This window comes from Balaenoptera borealis (assembly GCF_965194805.1).
Source record: "Balaenoptera borealis genome assembly, chromosome: 15".
In the NCBI taxonomy this organism is placed as follows: Eukaryota; Metazoa; Chordata; class Mammalia; order Artiodactyla; family Balaenopteridae; genus Balaenoptera; species Balaenoptera borealis.
In genome coordinates this window covers 2,266,822-2,288,666 of record NC_138871.1, presented here as the reverse complement: position 1 = coordinate 2,288,666, position 21,845 = coordinate 2,266,822, and the positions used below count along the sequence as shown (strand labels likewise).

The window sequence follows — 21,845 nt, the reverse complement described above, 5'->3', positions numbered from 1 at the left end:
GATCTCACAGTTTCTGTGGGTCAGAACCTGGCGCAGTTTCCTGGGCACGTCTGAGTCAAGGTCTCCCGTGAGGTTACTGTCATGCTGTTGTCCAGGGCTGTGGTCACATCTGAAGGCTCTTCTGGGGATGAGGCTCTGCCTCCGAGTTTCCAGGTTGACCCACGAGGTTGTTGGCGGGATTCAGTCACACAGGCTGTTGGGTTGAGAGCACAAGTTCCTCACTGGCTATTGGCTGGAAGCCTCCTTCCATTCCTTCCCACATGGACCTCTCCTCGTTCAGCTCACAACACGGCAGCTGACTCCCCTCAGCATGAACAGGAGAAGGACCTCACATGAGCCGGTGCCCAAGACAGAGGCTGCAGGCTTTTTGTAACCTAATCTTGAACTTGACATCCAATCGGTTTTTCCGATTTTAATTCTCTCCTTAGTTTACCTTTAAGCTTCTTCCTTGAGCTTGTGTCAGCCAGGCTTCATTCAAAGCGGAAGATACATCCCCTGATCTTACAGCATGGGAGTAGCAGCGTTGGGTGTGTCCAAAGAACTGGCAAAGTTTACAAGTCAAAACTAATGCATGTTTGAAGAGCTGCTTGGAGAAGAATTCGAATACCTCTGATGCTTCCCCTTGAGAATCTGATGAGGATCTGCTGGGGAGAGAAGGAACCGCCAACTGGCTCTCATCGTCCCTCTTGGGTTTCAGGTAATAAACATTTATAAATTTGGGCTAAAAATACATCCGCCTCTTTAGTTAATGTACAAGCCTTAAAATAGCTGCTGGCCTAGCGCCTGCCCCCCTCACCCCCACCCTGCACTCTGCACTGGGAGGTGGAGCAGCTGAAGCCTCAGGGAATCCAGTTGCTCCGGCCACTGCGATCACCAGCGCTCCTGCAGCATCCCAACACCCCAGCAGTCGGGTTCAGACAGGCTGCTAAAGACTGCAGTTTTTTGTTTTTTTTTTTTATTGGCCGTGCCTCATAGCACGAGGGATCTTAGTTCCCTGACCAGGGATCGAACCCGTGCTCCCTGCAGTGGAAGCGTGGAGTCTTCACCACTGGACCGCCAGGGAAGTCCCCAAGACTGCAATGCTAACATAACTTTGAGCAAAAACCGATCTGCACTTGGACTGTCTGGAACCATATATGCTTTGAGGTTTACTGCGAACTGATGAAAGCCAGAGCTTTCCTTGCCCATTTTGATGTCACCCTCCGTGGGTGTTCCAGGGAGGGATACTCTACTTCATCCCCAAATTGACACTATCACCTCCTCTTGTCTACTCTGCATTTCAGGATATGAATGAACTCATCATGCAGGTTTTTCCGTGTAGATCCACGTTTTCCACACATATGTCCAGCGCTTTATTTAATCGCGTCATGCAGATGCTATTTTTATTAGCAGTGGCAGCTGATAGGTAACCAAGCTTCACCCAGGTGGCTCTCAGTGCAGCTACTGCTGATGGGTGAGCAGGGGCTGGGCCACGCAGAGATCTTGGCACGTCAGCTGCTGCTTTCCGTAGCTGCTGAAGCAAGCACAGTCCTGAAACCTGGGCACACACCAATTAGCAAGCCCCGGAAACTGCCAGTCGGAGCAGCGAAGGCTTGGCTGCAGCAGACCTGCTGTATGTCAACCCCGATTAGGGGCAAGAATTACTTTAACCTTAAAAAGTCACTTTGTATGCAGTGAGGCATGGTAACAGTCTGACAGGTAGGGACAAGGTGTGATTACAGAGCAGGAGAGGCCCTCTGGTGTGGTGTGCCCTGCCGTTTCCAAGGGGCAGAGTTGGGCTTGCCATCTCCAGCTCTGGGGGGGTGGGGTCCCCGCTGAAAGGCTCTCAGTGTCTGTGATGAGGGGAGAGGCTGTCCACCACCATCCCTCCGTTCTGACTCGGATGGTTACAAAACGCTGGCATGATGAGGACAGGGAAGCCTTTGTTTCCTTTGCATTCCTGAAGAGAGTGGTGCCAGCCAAACAGACGACCTACGGTGTGACGTGGGCTCACTCAGGCTGCCATCCGCACTTAGGAGCTGGGCTTGCTGGGAGAGTGGGCACTGCGGAGTCTGCATCACACCCTGTGGTGGGCACGTCTCTGATGGACTTCTGTGATCTGCACTTCCTGGTGTTAAAGCCCTTGTGTAATTCCCTCCCCTTGAGTGGGCACCGGACCTAGTCTCTTGCTCCTAGTAAAGAGATTATGGAAAAACCGATTGGATGTCAAGTTCAAGATTAGGTTGCAAAAAGCCTGCAGCCTCTGTCTTGGGCACCGGCTCATGTGAGGTCCTTCTCCTGTTCATGCTCAGGGGAGTCAGCTGCCGTGTTGTGAGCTGACCGAGGAGAGGTCCATGTGGGAAGGAATCGAAGGAGGCTTCCAGCCAATAGCCAGTGAGGAACTTGTGCTCTCAACCCAACAGCCTGTGTGACTGAATCCCGCCAACAACCTCGTGGGTCAACCTGGAAACTCGGAGGCAGAGCCTCATCCCCAGAAGAGCCTTCAGATGTGACCACAGCCCTGGACAACAGCATGACAGTAACCTCATGGGAGACCTTGACTCAGACGCGCCTAGGAAACTGCGCCAGGTTCTGACCCACAGAAACTGTGAGATCACATGTGCATATGGCTCTAAGTGTTACATTTTGGGGTAACTTGTTACACAATAAGAGATAGCTAATACATAGCCTGGGACACAACACCCTGATCAGAGATCCAGAACATTTCAATTGTGTGATATGAGGTTTCCCCAGAATCTTTCATCCTACACATATTTTCATAGGGCAGCATGAAAGACTAAACTATTGTCCCAGTTAATAATTCTAACTCTTTACTCCACTAAAAGCTTTGTATTAGAGTTAACAAACTACCCCCAAATGACCTGCTTTCCTTTGTTGTTGTTATTCATAAATTATTCCATCCACCCCTCAGCAGAAGTATAGATGATCAGAGAACTAGAGCAAAAGCAGCTTGAGGGAAGAGAAACACGGACTTACAAACTGAATAATCAGAAAAGCCAGCAGGTCTGATTTAGAGAGTGACTAAAAAAATGCAACTAGATCACATTAGAGAAAGCAAAGCTGGGACAGAAAGACAAGAATGTGCATGTGTGTGTGTATCTTTTGGATATATGTCCATTTGGGTAATATTTCAGTCTTCTGGTTCAATAATTTTGGAAAATTGAGAAGTTAAAGTTCAAATTAGAGGAACAGAGTCTTTAGAAATGAAAAAAAAAAACACCTTAAAAATCAATTTGTCTAGGGATTTTCAAAATATCTTCCCCCAAGAAGCTTCTTATAAAAGTAAAATCTTAGGTAGAACTCTAACATGTAAAACAAAAAATATGGTATTTTGTTAGCATATATTTATTTACACATTCAAATCTATAACATTGACTCATAAAATAAATCACTGAGAACTATAGTACGAATACAAAGTTTAAGAATCAGGACTTATGGGTCTCAGATGCAGTCTTATGCACCCTTCAGTGTAGCTGAACAGAATTAAAACAATTATAATTCACAAAGACAGGTAGTTCCAAATTGTAAAAGTTTTAAAAACAGCTTTTTAGCAACCTAGGAGACACATCAATTAAGCTAATTCAGAAGCTCGATAGAGAAAGAGTAAGGCAATTTTTATCTAACAATATCAAAGAAGCGCTGTTAGATCTTAATTAATAGTTGTTAAATTTGGTGATGGTTGATCAAATACCTCAGCCCATTTTAATTATCACTGGGAAGGAAATACTTTTTAAATGTAATCTTGAACAATATATAACTATATTAATTTTAAAAAAATCAGATACAGTAGTGCAGAATTCTTTGTCAGATAGTACTTTGAAGTTTCTAAATGTCTAATATACTTTGTTTTTCTCCCTGAGTCCAAACTTTAGTTCTCAGTTTCAATCCTGACACCGTAACTGTAATTTAAGACATGCTAACATAGGGGCCCGATGTTGCCAGGCGGAAAACCTAAATAGACATTTCACCAAGGAAGACATACAGATGGCCAAGAGGCACATGAAAAGATGCTAAACATCACTAATTATTAGAGAGGTGCAAATCAAAACTACAATGAGGTATCACCTCATGCTGGTCAGAATGTCCATTATCAAAAAATCTACAAACAATAAATGCTGGAGAGGGTGTGGAGAAAAGGGAACCCTCTTGCACTGTTGGTAGGAATGTAAATTGATACAGCCACTATGGAAAACAGTACGGAGCTTCCTTAAAAAACTGAAAATAGAACTACCATATGACCCAGCAATCCCACTACTGGGCATATACCCTGAGAAAACCATAATTCAAAAAGAGACATGCACCACAATGTTCATTGCAGCTCTATTTACAATAGCCAGGACATGGAAGCAACCTAAGTGTCCATCGACAGATGAATGGATAAAGAAGATGTGGCACATATATACAATGGGATATTATTCAACCATAAAAAGAAACGAAATTGAGTTATATGTAGTTAGGTGGATGGGCCTGGAGTCTGTCATACAGAGTGAAGTAAGTCAGAAAGAGAAAAACAAATACCATATGCTAACACATATATATGGAATCTAAAAAAAAAAAAAATGGTACTGATGAATGTAGTTGCAGGGCAGGAATAAAGAGGTAGACGTAGAGAATGGACTTGAGGACACAGGGAGGGGAGGGCAAAGCTGGGGTGAAGTGAGAGTAGAATCGACATATATACACTACCGAATGTAAAATAGATAGCTAGTGGGAAGCAGCCGCATAGCACAGGGAGATCAGCTCAGTGCTTTGTGACCAGCTAGAGGGGTGGGATAGGGAGGGTGGGAGGGAGACACAAGAGGAAGGGGATATGGGGATATATGTATGCATATGGCTGATTCACTTTGGTGTACAACAGAAACTAACACAGTATTGTGAAGCAATTATACTCCAATAAAGATCTATTTAAAAAAATATATCAGCAAGATGTGCAAACAGCACAGCCCTGCTGTGATTGAGGGTTTTAGGTAAAGATGCTTCTGTTATGCGATAGTAATGGTCTCAGTGTAAGAAGTGAACTTCAGTATGAAAAGTAAATTTTGGAATTTACCACATTCATCACTGTAAATATCTGAAAAGCTTACAATGGGAAGACAATCCTTTAATAAAAGTTGTTAATTTGTATGACATTATCCAACACCTAAAAAACAATGTTGCTTCTTTGTAACAGCCAGGGCTTGTTATGCAAACACACTTGCACACATATTGGCAGTCATGTTTATGTGAGTAGTTTTTCTACTCATTACACAGACACTATCACTCATTGCACAGACACTGCTACATATTTATAAGGTTATGTGTGGTGTGTTCGTTGTGTTCTAAGCAGTTAAATTTTCCCTTTCCTAAAGTGTCTGTGGTGAGAGTTTTATAAAGTGATAAATAACCCTCTTGTCTGCCTGCAGGAACACATGTAAAACCATCAAAACGGGGAAATCACCAACACCCATATACCTGCCTATTTGCAATATGAAGGTTTTGCTCATCTCGGTCTTCAAGCCAGTTGTTTCAGAACTTGGGTCTGTGCTCTTAGGTTCTATTTTAGACCATGTCGTTGGACACTGGCAATCGTCGTATGATACGAACCTTCACCAGCCCGCATCTCACTGGCAGCACCAATAGCACAGGATTCAGGAGCATTCTCCAAAAGCTAAGTACTGTGAAGGGTCTGAGACTTTACCTAAATAAAAAGTTAGCTTGTTTATTTTTGTTTTTATTTCCATTACTCTAGGAGGTGGGTCAAAAAAGATCTTTCTGTGGTTTATGTCAAAGAGTGTTTTTCTTGTGTTTTCCTCTAAGAGTTTTATATCAGCCATAAAAAGGAATGAAACTGAATTATTTGTAATGAGGTAGATGGACCTAGAATCTGTCATACAGAGTGAAGTACGTCGGAAAGAGAAAAATACCGTATTCTAACGCATATATATGGAACCCAAAAAAAAAAAGTACTGATGAACCTAGCTGCAGGGCAGGAATAAAGATGCAGACGTAGAGAATGGACTTGAGGACATGGGGAGGGGGAAGGGTAAGTTGTGACAAAGTGAGAGAGTGGCATGGACATATATACACTACCGAATGTAAAATAGATAGCTAGTGGGAAGCAGCTGCATAGCACAGGGAGATCAGCTCGGTGCTTTGCGATGACCTAGAAGGGTGGGATAGGAAGGGTGGGAGGGAGGCTCAAGAGGGAGGGTATATGGGGACGTATGTATGCATATGGCTGATTCACTTTGGTGTGCAACAGAAACTAACACAGTATTGTGAAGCAATTATACTCCAATAAAGACTTATTAAAAAAAAGAAAAGTTAGCTTGCATAGCCTCATGAACGCCACCAGAAGACACGAGATGCTTGGGTCAGAGACAAAGGGCTTAGTGTTCCCAGACAGCAAGTGGCATGAGCTTCGTGTCTGCCTTGGTTCCCCCAGCCTCCAGTCTCAAGGGGGTGACACAGAGTGGCCCAGTAGACGCTGTGCATGTGGTGGGTTTACATCAGTGCTGAAAAACCTAGAGCTCAGGGAACCTGAGCTTCTTATAATGGGCAGCAAGCAATCAAATTTGCTCAACCACTGCACTGGGGGGAATCATGATCTTTATTATACTGGACAGTAAATAAGCCCGCCCTGGCCCATTGGAAGATACTACCTGTATTTCCCAAGGCTCTTTGCTGTGCAACATCTTTGAAAAGATGGTCTGGAATGAAGATTGTTAGTGCCTCTGTTTGCAGGATGAGCACAAACATGAAAGACCTATAATCATCTCCTGATACCCAATAGCACGTTCTTCCCCTTGCCCTGAAATGTTGCAATTTAATTCGAATAACTCTATGGGATCCTTTCATTTTCAGGTTTTACTGTTGTCTGGAGCTCTGGAGAATCTTTAAAATCCTTCAGGGGAATTCCACACTTTGAAAATCACTTCTCCAGTGCAGACCCTTATTCTACCATATGGAAACCGAGGCATGAAGAAGTTAAGTGTCTTACCTGGGTCACAACTATTTAAGTGCCCATCCAGGTAATGGAATTATAAATCCAAGCAGTACTAGACCACCGCCAAATACCCTTTTCTTTCATCTAGAAATAGGTCGTTCAAAAGGTATCAGGCCAAAGAACTTCCCAGGGCATCTTAATTTGGAGTTCCTCATAAGCAATCGCTAGGACTAGAGCACAAGGTTATTTGGGAGGGGAGCCCAGGAAACATCATCGGGGGGAGCAGGAGAAGGACGGAGGGTGACGTAAGGTTTTTTACGAAGCAAGTTACTCCTGCAGACACCTGGACGATCATCGCACGGGGAACTCTGCAAGCCAGTGGGGCACACACCCCAGCGATGCCACCCGAGGGAGGAGGGAGCTGGCATGTTTGCCAAGCAGTTCCCAGCAGTCAGTGGCTGGGAGGACTCTGGGAGGTGCTCCTGCCCTCACACCTCTGCCCCGCGCTTGAGGGGAACAGACACTGAGCCAGAGAGAGCCTGGGGCACTGTATCCCTGGCGGCGGAAGCTGGGCCCACGGGCGGGGAAAGGGTGGGTTCCAGGGGCGCGGCTGGACGCCAGCTGTGTCTGCTACACCGGGCGCAGCCGACCTTCGAGGATGGATGTATACCCGAGTTCACCTTCTCTAGTCTAATTCTCCGTCTCTGCATTTGGGCAAGTTCTTCAAACCTGATGGGGATACTGGCGGATGGTGACTCAAAGAAGGAATTGAAGAACACAGAGAGCGCTGATCAAGGTGCGGAGGGAACGCCTACCTGAAGAGAATTAAAAATACAGGTAGCGGAAGAGAGCAAGAGACAGGAAGCAGAGGATGAGGGTGGCTAGAGCAAAGAAGTGCGGGCCTGGCAATCCAGAGGAAACTATTCAGGGGCCGAGGGGCTGTGGATAGGAAGCCGATTACAGACTCTCTCCTTAGACCCTGTCCACGGAGCTTCGGCTGAGTCAGAAACGTCTCTCTGTTACAGATTAGAACAGTGACTCCAAAATTTTGAGCAGGATGATCCCTTTTTACACAAACACATGTTTTTTTCAAATATCTTCTCGTGTTAGTGATAGTAGTTTAAATATCCTTTGGTTAGACAGTCACAGGACTAAAAGCTACAGTGAATTCAGTAATATCACAACACGAATTCGTGTTTTAGTCCTCACCATGGCATCTGCATGGACTTGAAAAATAGCAGTTAATGCACGTGAGTGCACGAGGTGAGGTTTGCTCAGACCGCAGGTGGGGAGAGCGCACTGGTCAGGGACCCACCGCAGTGACTCTCGGCTGAAGGTGGGCCTCGGTCTCAAAGGGGGTCATGTCAGGAGGACCCTGAAAGGTCTACCACGGAACTGCTTTAGACATGTGTTCCTGTGCCCAGAAAACACATCACATGACACCTTCCTGACATGGAAGTCCCCTGGGAAATCTGTCTCCTGAATCTCCTCCCATCCATCAGGGTAGCTATGTGTCCAACCTGCCTTTGTGCGGAACAATGGTAAACGGAAAGTAACTGGTGCAGAAAAAGCAAAATCCTATGAACCCATAGGCTCATCTTTTTAAGGAGAACCACCCACCCCAACTTTTATTCTTGGATTACGCAATCCAAGCCTGCCAGGAAACTGCTTGTGATGGTCAGTGCATTCTCTGATGTCAAGAACCCACGCTTTGTCGAACCAGGTGTGCGTGTGTGTGTCTGTCCTTTATAACAGCTTTTTTCAAGGTCTGAGGCAAGTTGGTATATGGCTGTTTTAATTTGGGGTCACATCCTGAGATAATGATTTGAGTGCAAGTGATTTATTTGGTAGGTGTTATAGACTAAATTGCATCCCCCCCCTCAATTTATATGTTGACGTCCTATGCCCCAATGTGCCTGTATTTGGAGATAGGGTCTTTAAAGTAATAATTAAGGTTAAATGAGGTTGTAAGAGTGGAGTCCTAATCCTACATGACTGGTGTCCTTAACAGAAGAGGCAGAGACACCAGGGATGCACACACAGAGAAAAGGCCAGGTGAGGATACAGCGAGAAGGTGGTTATCTGCAAGCCAAGGACAGAAGACTTGGATGTAAGACCTGAAACCATAAAACTCCTAGAAGAAAACATAGGCCATAAGCTCCTTGACATAGGTCTTGAAGACTTTTTGATTTTGACACCAAAAGCAAAGGCAACAAAAGCAAAAGTAAACAAGTGGGGCTACATCAAACTAAAAAGCTTCTGCACATCAAAGGAAACCATCAACAAAATGAAAAGGCAACGTACAAAGTGGGAGAAAATATTTGCAAATCGTATATCTGATAAGAGATTAATATCCAAAATATATAAAGAACTCATACAACTCAATAGCAAAAAACCAATCTAATTTAAAAATGGTCAGAAGAACCGAATAGACATTTTTCCAAAGAAAACATACAGATGGCCAACAAGCACATGAGAAAGTGCTCAACATCGCTAATCATCAGGGAAATGCAAATCAAAATGAGATATCACCTCACACCTGTCAGAATGGCTATATCAAAAAGGCAAGAAATAACCAGTGTTGGCAAGGATGTGGATAAAAGGGAACCTTTGTGCACTGCTGGTGGGAATGCAAATTGTTACAGCTACTATGGAGAACAGAATGGAGGGTCCTCAAAAATTAAAAAAATAGAACTACCATGTGATCTGGCAATCCCACCTCTGGGTACATACCTGAAGGAGATGAAATCACTATCTCAAAGAGATATCTGCACCCCCATGTTCATTACAGCATTATTCATAGAAGCCAAGACATGGAAACGACCTGAGCGTCCATGGATGGATGAATGGATAAAGAATTGGATAAAGAAAACACACACACAATGGAATATTATAGTTAATAGTCAGGGGAAAGAAGTAAATATTGTCATTTGCAACAACATGGATGGACCCTGAGACACTATTTTTAGTGAAATAAATTAGACAGAGAAAGACAAATACTATATGATCTCATTTATATGTGGAATCTAAAAACAAAACAAAACAAAAAAAACCCTGAAAAACCACCCCTGCCCCCTGCAAGCTCATAGATGCAGAAAACAGATTGGTGGTTGCCAGAAGTAAGGGTGAGGGTGGACAAAACAGGTGAAGAGGGTCACAAAACATAAAAGTATAAATATAAAATAAATAAGTCATGGAGAAAAAAAGAATATAGCATGAAAGCGATATAATGGGTAATTAAAATAAGTGCTCTTTATTTATCTTAGTTGTATTTCTCAGGCACCTTGTGAACCAATATTTGTATGAGAGACCATGAAAAAAAAATTCACAACCACCTGTTAGCTTTGTGAACTTAGACAAGGTTTTGAAGCTTTTTAAGCCTCATCTCTAAAATGGGGACCACTGGGCTTCCCTCGGTGTGCTGTGAGGAGCAGACAAAGCACTTGGCAAGTGGTAAGAACACAGTGAATGAGTAACTATAGCATTAATAATAACTTACAATATAAATAGCCGCACATATATTGCATTTAAAAAACACTATTTCCAAAGAGTTTAATTTAATCCCACAGCATCCCTTCAAAAAACCTTTATTAACTCCCAACTTTGTATGAGGTACTCTGGAGAATTCAAAGAAATCATTCCTGCTCTGAGTCAGCTTGTGGTCTTTCAGTATCACTTAGACGTAAATCGAGGCATTTGGGGCTAAGTACCCCAGCAGGAGTGTGGGGAGTGAGAGGGATTCCAAGGAGAGAGAGGGTTTACTGACTAATGAGTGGAAGACACTGTTTGGAAGGGAGGGTGTCCCAGACCACCAGGTGTACACCGCTCAGGATTATTCCTCACCCACAGCCAGTTTCCAGTTTAAAATTTCCCACCAAATTCACTGAATAGAGAGAGCTGTTCCGAGCAGCACACCACAAACAGCGAAGTGAAAAAGGTATCAGATCACGGTGTTTCTAGAACATACTGTTGCATTAACTTCTTTGTGCTTTAGCGAAGAGTGTGATTAATGAAAGCAACATTCTATCCACCAGTCCTCTACTTGAGAATTGCTTTATATTCTAGAAATCTTCCCTTTTAAAATATGCCTGTAAGACATTGAATAACTAGACTTTACATAACGGGAACCTTCACTAACTGTACGTCTCCCTGCTCAGTACTCCACTTTTAGGGAAAAAACAAGTAGTAAATTCAGAAAAACAGATATGCTTTATTAACTTTTTATTATTTATTTATTTATTTATTAAAAACATTTTTTTTGGCTGTGTTGGGTCTTTGTTGCTGCGTGTGGGCTTTCTCTAGTTGCAGCGAGCAGGGGCCACTCTTCGTTGTGGTGCGCCGGCTTCTCATTGCGGTGGCTTCTCTTGTTGCTGAGCACAGGCTCGAGGCATGCGAGCTTCAGTAGTTGTGGCACGTGGGCTCAGTAGTTGTGGCATGTGGGTTCAGTAGTTGTGGCACGTGGGCTCAGTAGTTGTGGCTGTGGGCTCTAAAGCACAGGCTCGGTAGTTGTGGCGCACGGGCTTAGTTGCTCTGTGGCGTGTAGGATCTTCCCGGACCAGGGCTCGAACCCGTGTCTGGCAGGTGGATTCTCAACCACTGTGCCACCAGGGAAGTATTATTAACTGTTTAAAAAGCAATTTTAGCGCATGGCCTTGACTTAGTGCACACTCCACCCAATCTTACACACACTTAGCACCATAAAATGAGGATTTGTGTTCAGAATGGTGACTCTGAGGCATTATGGGTACCCCAACATCAAAAAGGTTCATTTCACTTACTATATTGCATTTTTTAAGGTAAGATAGCAATTTGCAATATATATTTTTAAGATTTTAACTTATGTTCCAGCTAAAGGGGCTTTCTAGTTAATCCTTACCCAAAATGAAAATTTAATTTAGCAGAATAGCCCATTCCTGAGGCAGCCTGATTAACTGAGGGTTTATTGTATCTCGCAGAAATGTTTCATTGGTGATGTTCACCTAAAGGCAGATTTCAAAATGGAAATGTGAGTAAAATCCTCTTAGCTTTTCTAAAGTTTTGGAGCTCCTCTTAAGATTTTTCCTATCTGAAATTAATTCACCCTGCTGCTAATAATCAAAAACAATTTAAAGTTTGATCATTTTTCTATTTCAGAGCAAGCAGGCTTCAAGTTTTAAAGTTCTGACGTGTGTATCTATAACCACAGGAAGTATTCCTTGACAAAACACATACTAAAGATTGCATAGCACGCTAACTTTCCTCCAATTTTCCTTTTACGCTAAATTGCACTTGACTTTATGGTGTTACCTCATCTGTTTTTCTTTAAACAATTAGGTAACACATAACTGTTTCCTGAAATCCAGATCATTATTCAGAGCTAGAAGCAGGAGAATTGTATTGATCAGATGTGGACAGTATCTTACTTTTTTTGTTTTGTATGAACTTTACTCTTTGTATGGGTGGCTTTAAAAAAAAAAAAAAATCCTGTCAGTTCCTGAGAGATGGATGAAGAGGTAATGGGGAGGTACTTTGGAGTTTTGGTAAGAAATTATCATGCCATCTTTCTGTCCCTTCTCCTTGTAGGCAGAATGTGGATAAAATGAAACGCTGAAATCTGCAAGTCCACCAGCATTTGCTTTGAAATTCTTACAGTGAGTTCATAAAGGCCTCTTTCAAGGCCTCCTTGCTAACACAGTCCTCTGTTCTCTTTGGCGAACTCATAAAGGTTTGGCGTTTCCGTCCATCATCTGGGGACAGAGGAAAAGGCACTGGAGTCACAGAGGAAAATCAGACGTGGTCCTGCCCTCAGGCTGTTTACATCCGAGCTGAGACATGACACAAAGAGCAATAAAGCTCATTATACCAGTGGAATACCTACAGCACTAATAGCTAGTTTTCTAGCAAAAAGTCACTTGAGGGCAGAAACCGTGACTTGCTCATTTCTGGCTTCCTGTAGAGCACTCTCTGTGTAGTTCGTCAGCAATAAAGATTCATTCAATGTAACTGAACATACAAAAACAGAACTGTTGGGGGCTTCCCTGGTGGCGCAGTGGTTGAGAATCTGCCTGCCAATGCAGGGGACACGGGTTCGAGCCCTGGTCTGGGAAGGTCCCACATGCCGTGGAGCAACTAGGCCCGTGAGCCACAACTACTGAGCCTGTGCGTCTGGAGCCTGTGCTCCGCAACAAGAGAGGCCACGACAGTGAGAGGCCCGCGCACCGTGATGAAGAGTGGCTCCCGCTTGCCGCAGCTAGGGAAAGCCCTCACACAGAAACGAAGACCCAACACAGCCAAAAATAAAATAAAAATAAATAAAGATACCAATCGTAGCAAAAATGGCAGTAAACAGAGAATTAGTTAAAAAAAAACCCAAAAAACAGAACTGTTTATCTCTCACAAACCAATTTACCCAGCTTTTCTATTTCTGATATGGGCACCATCCTCTTTGAAGCTACCCATATCCAAACCTGTAGGTGACACTGGATTCCCGTTCTCCTCCGCCGCCATATCCAGGAATGCCCATTCCTTTTGGGCTTTCCCTCTCAACTTGTCCTAGACTGGTTCACTCCACCCCAGTTTGAGTTATTACCTTTCTAAGTGTCGCAAACTTTTTAAAAAAAATTTTTATTTTATATTGGAGTATAGTTGATTTACAGCGTTGTGTTAGTTTCAGGTGTACAGCAAAGTGATACAGTCATACAAATACCTATATCCATTCCTTTTCAGATTCTATTCCCATATAGGTCATCACAGAATACTGAGTAGAGTGCCCTGTGCTCTGCAGTAGGTCCCTGTCAGTTATCTATTTTATATATAGTGATGTGTATATGTTAATCCCAATCTCCCAGTTTATCCCTCCTCCAACCAGTCACTCCACCCAAGTTTGAGTTATTACCTTTCTAAGTGTTGCAGACTTTTTAAAAATTTATTTTTACATTTTTATCTTTTATTTTTTTAAGTGTTGCAAACGTCTGACCGCTCTTTCTTCCTTACCCCTCGGCGTTCTTTGGTACGGGCACCAAATGAGTCATCCCGCCACCATGATGACGTCCACACTTAATTCCTGTATCTCCTGGTCTTACCTCCTCAGGATCCTCTGCAGGCATCCTTTGCTCCCTTCTAAATGGAGTATCTTCTGTCCTCCTGGAGTCCTCCCACTTTCCCCCTCTCTGTCCTCAGGATTCTAAGCTCCCTCCCCATCTGTTTCCAAAATCCTAGCGTTTGCATCATTCGGGGGTTTCGGTTGCAAGAAGGGAGAGTACCTCTGGCTATCTTAAGCAGAACAGGGACTTACTGAAGGAAATCAGGTAGTTCGCAGAGGGCGGGGCTGGAGGAGCTGGGAGAAGGGGGGACACCAGGAGGGTTAATGGCCTCTGTAGGGAAGTTCTGGGATCCTTTGGGCAAAAGCAAACTCCATCTCTTCCTCCCTGGCCTTTGGTACCCTCTCCAGTTCCAGAGTCCTGAGTGGGAGGGGTCTATTGGCCCATCCCAGGCCATTTGTTCTCATGGGGCGTCTGGGAGTGGAAAGGCTGAGGAGGCCACTCTGCCTCCTGCCAAGGCCAAGCCTGGAGAGAAGGAAGGAAGAAGTCGAATTGCAATGACTTTCTCCCAGGAGCTGAGATGCCTGGTGGCCTCTTGGCCAAGCCTGAGGTCATTGGAGGAAGAGCTTCCTTGGGAAGGAGATAAGTTTCCTTCTGAACCTGGTGATGTTGAAGAGCTGAGAAGCCGCCCAGAGGGGCTGCAGATGAGCAGGAAGCTCTCTAAGGCTGCAGATCTGGGAGTTCATCACTGAACGTCAGACTGGAAACGTACAAAACATGATCAACTCTCTTTAAAAAAAAGGCACTTATCAGAAGAAAAACAAAGGGCCAAAGTGTGCTTTGGGAATATGACTTTTAGAGTTTGGGAGGACAGCATGCCCGACGAGGACAGACGTGGGCAGGTCAGAAAGGTAGCTGTGTTACATAATCGAACAGACAACCGCATTTCAGGAAATAGCACAAATGCCATGTGCTTCGGAAAACTGCATGGGATAAAGACCGAGAAAGAGACACTGGGTTTTAGATAATGTCCTTGGTGACTTTACAAAGAATCAGAGAAGGATGAGGAGTTCAACTCCTGATTCAGCGAAGGTTACAAAACAGACAAGCAGTAAGAAATTGGGTCAATGTTGTTATACCCATTTTGAGTAAACTAATTTAAAATTGGGCCAGACCATTTACTATAATTCTGCTTTCCTTATTAGGAAGACAACGTTTTCACGAAACAATGGACTGAGGGAGCTTCTTTCTCAACACCATAGAGCAGGTGGCTGTCCAGCTCCCTGACTTTGGACCCATCCTGGCTCAGTGCACTGTATCCCCTCCAGCCACTGACCACTGAGTGCTTCCTACACGCCAGGGACTTAACAGGGGAGCGAGGTAAATATTATCTCCCCATGTGATAGAGTTTAGATAGGTTCAGAAACACTTGTTCTGGAGTTGAAGAAGCAGAGACTCAACCACTCAACTGCGACTTCAAAGTTATACTGGCTCCAAGGACCCTCCTTGGGTACTTCTGCTGGGGAACAAGGCAGGGGATGAGCCATTCATTCAGTGACAACGCCTTGTCACCTTGGGTAAACTATTATTGCTTTAATATAATAAGAAGCCTGGAGCCTAAGAAAGAATTTCATTAACATGGATCCGGGCTATTCCACCAGGAAATCAATCATTTGAGTACTTAGGATTTCCTTTTGGGAAGCCATATGGGGAGGGGATTGATGACAGACATCTGGATACATGTGCCTGTTTAAGGAAACTTGCGTCTTTCCCCCTTCTCTGGGGTTACAGGTAAGCATGTGGCCAGGTGACCGGAGGGTTCCACTACCAGTGACAACTCCCTCTGGGGCCCACATTCCTACAACTCCTTCCAGGATTCTGCCCGGTGGGCGGGCTCGAGCTGGACACGAGGGAACTCAGGCACACACTTTGGGTTTCCTCCCCTGCTTTTAAGAAGTGCTTCCGACGATAACAGAGTCAAAAAGTGTCTGGCTGGGAAAGTAAATAGATACAAGGCAAATAAATAAAAATGCCCAGAAGCAATTACAGAGAGGAAGTGACATTTTTCTAAGTCACTTTTCTGATGGACCGCAGGCCTGCCTCGCCGAGGGTGCCAGGCGAAGGCTTCCGGGAGGGGGGCGGTGGCCGAGCCCCAGGGCGTCCTGATAAGAAAATCAAAAAGAGGATGGAAAGACCACCCGCCGGTCCTTCGATGCCGAAGTTGCTGCCTTGCTCGCCTCTCCCGTCCTCCTATTCGCTCCCCCAGCGCGCAGGGTCGGAGCGGGGCCTCCCCTCCCCTCTCCTCGGCGCCTGGCCCGGCCCCGCGCAGGGTCCCCCGGGCCGGGCTGCGCACCCGGCCGAGCCGCGAGCCCCGCGCCCCGCGCCGGTTCCGGCGCCGCCCGAGCCCGGCCGCCGTGCGCGCCCAGGTGGGTCCCGGGCGGTGGGCGCGCGGGCCTGGGCGGCCCCGGCGGCGTCACGGGGCGGAGCGGAGGAGGCGGAGGAGGAAGGGCGCGCGGCGGGCGCTGCCGGGAGGGGCGGGGGCGCCGCGGCGGGAGCGGAGGCCGGAGCAGAGCGGGCCGGCGGGCGCGGGGCTCGGCGGCTGGGGTCGGCCGGGCCCGCGGGGTCCGCCCGGGCCTGAGCGTCCGCCGAGCGGCGGGAGGAGCGAGGGGCGCAGACAAAGAGCGGCGCCTGGGCGGGCGCTGGGCGGCCGCCGCCCGGGACCCGCGCCGCTTCCCCGGCCTCGGCGGGCGGCGCGCGAGGTAAGCGGGGCCGGGGAGGGGACCGGGGGCCGGAGACCGGGGACCGGGGACCGGGACCGGGGCGGGGGCCGCCAACTTGGGCCGCTCTCGGAGTTGCGGCGCCGCGGGGCTGGCGGGGCGGGGCGCGCCGGGGCCGGGAGCCGGGTCCCCTCGCGGCCTGGCCCCGCGGCCGCCGGCACCTCCGGCTCGTCCCCTCCCCAGGCCGGGCGGGCTAGGCGGGCCTGCGCGGCGGTCCTGGGACTGGGCCCGCGCGGGGGCGCGGAGCGGGGGCCGGGCGCGCCCCCGGGGAGGACCGCGCGGATCGCAGGCTCCGCTCAGGACGCGGGAGGCGAGCGCGGCCCGTGGAACTTCTGTGGGTCGCGACTGTTTGCGAACCCGCGTGGAGCTGCTGTCACTTGGCGTCAGGGAGGCTCTCCGGGCCCGGCGCTTTGTGCCGGGGCCGGGCTCCGCATCCTGCCCGAGATCACCGGCCCCGGAAACAAAGTTTCTCACGATCGCGCTGCCCAGGGCTTATTCTGGGCGATCGAACCACCCATTGGTTCTGGAAGAATTCGGTGTGTGACTTGAGGGCGTAGACGGTAACTCCCTGGTGAGCGCAGTCGGCGTGGAGTGTGCGGGGGGTGTGATCGCAAAACGCTTTCGTTTGTGGACCGTGGAGATCGCCCTGGAAGGGCTGCGCGGGTGCCCGGGGGTTCCGGACTCACTGGCGTCTCTACAGCGCGGGGGACAAAGCAGGAGCGGGCGCGGGTCGGCCTCTGGCACCCAGGACAGGTCAGGTCGGCAGTGTCCCCTGTATCTGGCTTTGTTTATTTTGCCAACAGGTTTAGGGCTGAACCTGGCAAGTTTGCGTCTGCACAACGGGATGAGCAGGCCGCAGCGCTGGGCCCGCGCAGGCCCACCCCTTCCTTTGACCCCAAAGAAACTGCACCCTGCGAGGCCGCCCGGTGTGGCTTGCGGGACCCACAGGTAGGGGAGTCCTTGCCTGGCCCCGGCCCAGTGCGGCTTTCTCCTGGGCTTCGCCAAAGGGATTTTGGTAGGAATGAGAGTTATTCAGGGTGTGTTTCATCCACTGCATTTGATATCGTAAGCAGCAGGGCTTTGCAAGGCTTAAAACGACTGAAAATGAAATTAATCTGGGTTGCTTTAACTTATCAAAGCAGATCAAAACTTTGCTTCTGAACACTCCCTTAATTCACTTACCCAGTGGCCCTAGATAAACGGGTAAATTAATGACAGGATTCAGGCATGGGTGGTGGGGTTGTATAAAGAGGGTGGCAGCCAGTGAACATGAGCAGATCGAGTGGGCCTAACCAGGAGACTGAGCTGTCAATGTAGGTTTTTAGGTGTTTGGAACAGGGGTTTCCCCAGACGTGGGTGTTAACCGTGTTTCTGAATTAGTGACCACGAGGGAAAATCCTACTTTGATGTTTCTCTTCTCCAGGTTGGTTAGATGTAGTTTTTTTTTTTTTAATTTATTATTATTATTTTTTAATTTATTTATTTTTGGCTGCGTTGGATCTTCGTTGCTGTGCGTGGGCTTCCTCTAGTTGCGGTGAGTGGGGGCTTCTCTTGTTGCGGAGCACAGGCTCGGTAGTTGTGGCTCACGAGCTCTAGAGCGCAGGCTCAGTAGTTGTGGCACACGGGCTCAGTAGTTGTGGCACACGGGCTTAGTTGCTCCGTGGCATGTGGGATCCTCCCGGGCCAGGGCTCGAACCCGTGTCCCCTGCGTTGGCAGGTGGCTTCTTAACCACTGCGCCACCAGGGAAGCCCTAGAAGTAGTTTTGAAGAAAGTGGCCGGATCTTAGTGGTCCTCTGGCTGCAGCTAGTTGAGGCTGAAATTGGGAACTTAAAGCAGCTGTAAGCTGGTAGTAACCTAGAGGCCCCACCTGGGCCCCGGGCTTCTCAGCTGCTACCTAAATATTCAGCAGGATTGATCCTGGGCCACGGGATGAAATTGGGTGGTAAATTGCCATCCGGAGGATAGGCTGACCCATCGCCTTCGCTCCCCATTTAAGATGGGGCCTGATTAAGGTGATTGCAAGTAGCTGTGCTCATTTGTCAGGCTTTGAGGTTTTCTTTACTACATGCCCTATACTTCAGTTCTCTTCATCCCTCATCTCTTTGAAGCTGCCATTTTTCCCAGCCTCTGTTAAAATATTTGCATTGGGGGATTATTGAGGTTTTCCAACAAACAGATCATATGTACACAGTATTTGAGAAATGCGTTATCGTCCACTGTAAACACACCCGAAATCTTTCTTGTGTGTATACAAACTGGATAACCTTTTAAAATACCCTGAAGTCTTCTCCATTGCCCAGAATGACCTGGAGCTTTTTCCTTGGTCACTTCATTAGCATCGGCTGGATGAGGCCGTGTTACCATGTTTCTCCGGGATACTCATGCTTGTAACTGCCCAGAATGGCCTGCAGTGAACCAGGGGAGAGGGCCGGGGACATGCTTCTCCTATATGAAGAATCAAGGGGAAGATTGTTCGCTAGAACTGCAGGGTAGGGTGGTGGACCATGTTTGGAAATCTAGTAAGCTAACTTTTTTCACAGATGAACTGGAAACTCCCCACAACTCAAACCTGAGGCTTATGAGATGAGTTTTCCCATCCAGATGAGTTGCAAATGTCCCTTCCAAAATGTTTCTCTTTCCTAAAATGAGTGATGGAAACCCTTTGTGGCGTGTTTTCAAAGGCTAAAAATGACATCGTGATGATACTGTTAAATGCTTGAGTTAAGGCAGTTTAGAAGGAGGTCAAGAGAGCCATTTAACGGTTTCAAAAGTATGGAGCTAAAGTAAAGATAGTTTCTTGTTTCTTTAGGCCATTTTAGTAACACGGTTTTAAAAATTAGACTGTTTTTCTCTTTTCCTGCATTTCACTTTGAATGGTTCCCAAAGTGTGTCAATTTCTGAAGGTATAATCAACATTAACCAGTTATAACTCCCTCCCCCAACACACACACACACACATTTGTCACAGTTGGCCCCGTGGTTTGTGTTCATCCCTTGTACACACGGATGCCCGGAAAATACTGATCGAACACGTGAATATTGAGTTCTGAGCCTGTCAGTCATTAAGGCTCTAGGTTCATAAGGTTTTGTTTCCAGCATGTCCAGGTCCAGACAATGGGAGGATTTGGTCTGGTGGCCTCTCTATTTGGTAAATTCTCTGTCAAAGGAATCATTTATAGTCCTGAAGCTAAAATTAATTAAAAAAAAAAAAAAAAGGAGACGAAAAGCAAACCCAGCTATATAAACCCCTGGTGGGTTGCCTAAATATTTTACTTTTCAATAGGTTGTCTGTCCAGGTTAACCTGAACTGGAAACTCTGGGCAGAGCATTTGTTATCCTGGCCTGGTAAGCTAGCCATTTAGTTTCCTCTTACCTCTTTTTATACCATTTTTTAATGTTTTTAAGAAAAGAAGCTTCAAGTGCGCTCAGAATCGAAATACTGCAATTTCCCCTTTTGAGAGTTTTGGAAAGTGGGATTGTTTTGCTGGTTGGTAGTTAAATGAAGATCTGAAACGCTCAAGTCAGATAAAAACAACAGGTACTAGTGTTCAAATGGAAAATTATGGTTTACCAATTAGCTTTCCCATCCGCCACCATACTTAGTATCGAAATAACATGGTGACGTGGGCTCTGGCCCTGAGGTCTGTGTGAGGACCCCGGAGCCCAGAGACAGTGGCGGGGTGACAGAGCCCCCTGCCTGCTCAGCAGGAGGAGACGACCCCCAGAGGTGCTGGGCGTGGTAGTCCGTGGGAGGCTGCGGGTCTGCCGCAGGTCCTGATGGGCGGAGTGTGTGGACCCAGTGGGCCTCTGCCCGGCTGCAGGTGGGAGCGGGGCGGGCAGGTGAGTTCACTCTGGAGGTGACCTCCTGTCCTGATTTCGGTGTCTGAGCCCGTCGGCCTGGACAGTCTCTGCGAGTTGAAGGGCGCTTGTCCCCATTCAGTGTGTGCACGCCTGCTGAGGCTGCCCTCACAGATCCCACAGGCTGAGCGTGAAAAGGTAGCTTATTTCTCGCCCTTCTGGAGGCTGTAAAGTGAGGATCCAGGTGCTGGCAGACTCGGTTCTCGGTTCTCGGTGAGCCTCTCTTCCTGCTGTGCCCTCACACGCCCTGCATGTGGGGAGTTCTGGTGTCTGTTCCTCTTCCTAGGAGGACACCAGTCCTGTTGGGTTAGGGCCCCACCCTTCTGACCTCATTGAACTTTAGTTGCTGCCAAGGCTCCTTCTACAGACGCAGGCACGTCGGGGGTGAGGGCTTCAACATGTGAATTTGGGGGGCAGTTCAGTTCATAACAGTGCGTCACTCTGTTCAAAACCAGGCTGCTGATTTTAGGGCTTCCTGTGGCTTCTGTCACCCCCGATCTGGAATCTGGTGCTTGAGGACATCTGCGGTGGGGAGGGGAGGGGATGGCAGCTCAGTGTTCGTCACGCAGCCTCCACACGCGGGGAAGGCGGCCGCCGGGATCCAGATGCTTCAGGCTTTGAGGAGAACCATTAGGAGAGAGAACTATCCCTGACCAGTTCCATTTGTGGACGCTTGCCCTCAGCCGGTGTTGGCTCAGCTGCAGCACGGTTTTTGGATCAGGATCATGATCAACTACGAGATGTACGGAAAGTGCTGGATTTGGTATGGAAACGAGAGCGTTTCCTGGCCGTGGATGGAGCCTGGGGCCAGGAGCATTGCTGGGGCTGCTGCTGAGACCGTGGATCTGCTGGGAGCCAGCGTCCCCTTGGCGGGTGCGGGCGGGTTTGGTGACGTCCACCCCGATCGCTGCCTGCGTTGCTGGCCTGGGCCAGCGTGAGCTGTTCCAGGTGATCACCTGTGTGACCGCAGCTCTCCAGTTGCAAACCTGTTCGTTCATGACTCAGTCGGGCATTCAAGTGAATCACCCGACTTCTCTCCGGTCATTTCCACTGAAAACTCTGAACGTCACAGCTGTCGGCACCACCTCCTGACCTGCCTGCCTTCTCGTTAATGTCCCCAGCATTGACTCACTGCGTCATCCTGGACTCTCCCTTGCCTCCCAAATCCCAATCTTACTAATTCTACCTCCAAAAGATCTCTTACATCTGAGCCCTGCGGTACTTACTTCCCTTCTCGCACTGGCGGAACACCTGTCTCACCACGC

At 47.5% G+C, this 21,845-nt stretch overlaps 1 protein-coding gene across 5 annotated transcripts in view; it reads left to right on the top strand.

Annotated features, from left to right (window-relative positions):
• The first annotated feature begins 16,277 nt into the window (after positions 1-16,277).
• NCK2 (NCK adaptor protein 2) overlaps positions 16,278-21,845 on the top strand; it is a 139,407-nt gene continuing 133,839 nt past the window's right edge. For 2 of the 5 annotated variants that reach the window (XM_082357469.1, XM_082357465.1), the window contains exon 1: positions 16,448-16,703. The gene's annotated coding sequence lies outside the window, so the exon portion shown is untranslated. Of the gene's footprint in view, positions 16,371-16,447; positions 16,704-17,338; positions 17,475-17,524; positions 17,670-21,845 lie in introns of those variants that run through there. The other 3 variants (XM_082357466.1, XM_082357468.1, XM_082357467.1) reach the window with 3 other exon arrangements.